The 1,487-nt window shown below is 38.7% G+C and overlaps 1 protein-coding gene and 1 non-coding gene across 2 annotated transcripts in view; both read right to left on the reverse strand.

Annotated features, from left to right (window-relative positions):
* The window catches only part of LRFN5 (leucine rich repeat and fibronectin type III domain containing 5), a 334,780-nt gene that overhangs the window by 53,391 nt on the left and 279,902 nt on the right, over positions 1 to 1,487 (reverse strand). The gene's annotated exons all lie outside the window — the stretch shown is intronic.
* Positions 2 to 104, reverse strand: LOC115868814. The gene has a single exon (XR_004045791.1). It is a non-coding gene; the product is annotated as a U6 spliceosomal RNA (small nuclear RNA).

Raw genomic sequence — 1,487 nt, forward strand, 5'->3', positions numbered from 1 at the left:
AAAAACTGTGGAACGCTTCATGAATTTGTGTGTCATCCTTGCACAGGGACCATGCTAATCTTCTCTGTATTGTTCCAATTTTAGTATATGTGCCGCCAAAGCAAGCATCCAAATCAGTCTTATTATCACTCAGGACTCTTCTGACCTTGCCACTGCCATCTGAAGAAAATTTTTCTTCAAAAATTTGCCCAAATTCCACTCGTTCTAAGAGTATCTATTAAAATGTGTTTTTCTCCATGAAATCTTTCAAGATGACTGTGTTTAATCCTTAGTTTTTATAGACCTTAACTTCTTCACCAATTCAAGTTATATTTAGCTTTCTGAAATAAAGAGTCTTGTGGACCAAAGACACAAACCACAGTATTTGATGAGTCCATATTATCTGTTTTATGTATGAAAGATGTGAAAATGTAAGGCCATTGAGTACTAAGTCTATAAATAGCAGAGCTCCCTCCTAAACCAATTTTCTTTGATTATCTCTAAACAAAAATGAACCAGAAACAAAAAAAGAGAAAGCTCTCATCTTCCCATACCCAAATTTACACGAACTATAAACTTATGTCAGCTTTCTGGTCTTCTCTATCTTGTTTTCTCTCTTTCTCACAGACCTTTCCGAATAGCACACACACGTACTCTAGGGCCACTATATTCAGAATAAGAACAGCTTCCCAAGAAGGCTTAATCCCCCCTCCTTTCTCACAGTCTAACCTTGCATTTACTGTTGCTTCTGGGTAAGCGATTTCAATCCTTTGTGGCCTTGCCACCCCACCATGCAACATTTTGCATCAGGAGACATTATTGCATAAATGCCATGAGTGTCATGAGGACTGAGTTTTCTAAATTAGTGTAAATACTTAGAATATTGTTTTTAAAAAGTACCTAATAAATTTTAGTTGTTGCTGTCACCACTGTTGTTATTTCTACCACTTCTAAGAGTTATTTTCAGTCTCCTATTCCTCTCGTTGACATGTAAACATTGGCATTCCTCCAAAGCTCAGTAACTGAAATTGTATCCTTTTCACTCTGCATTTTGCCCCAAGTAATACTTAAGCTTTTTATATATTTTTGTCTATTATGAAATTCCCCATTGTCCTGCTCTGTGCCCCCTTCCCCCTAGGGACCAGGCTCTCACAGTGGGGTGAGGTCCCAGCCTCAGCTTGAAGAGGTAGGGGCTGAGGAACAGGAGTCAGTAGGGCTTGATCCAAGGGGCCGTTTCTCACTTTTCTGTCCTCCTCTTCACTGCCCCTTGAGCTAGGTGGATTTTCCTCTCAACAATTGAGAGTATTTTGGTAGATAAGGCGGGTTTAAAGAAGAAAACAAACTCACTCCTTCCCCATCGTTCTGGGACCAGGAAGAAACCACACACCACCACCAAGTTTCCATGTTCCTTTTACAACTGAAGGGACTGATTTTTATATAACCAAATGTGGTGTTTTAGTGACTTTTTTGATAATGTACAGTTTTTTGTGAATTTAAATTTCTTTCTT

This window comes from Echinops telfairi, unplaced genomic scaffold (genome assembly GCF_000313985.2).
Source record: "Echinops telfairi isolate 266 unplaced genomic scaffold, ASM31398v2 ScPeMD7_18;HRSCAF=68, whole genome shotgun sequence".
Taxonomy (NCBI): Eukaryota; Metazoa; Chordata; class Mammalia; order Afrosoricida; family Tenrecidae; genus Echinops; species Echinops telfairi.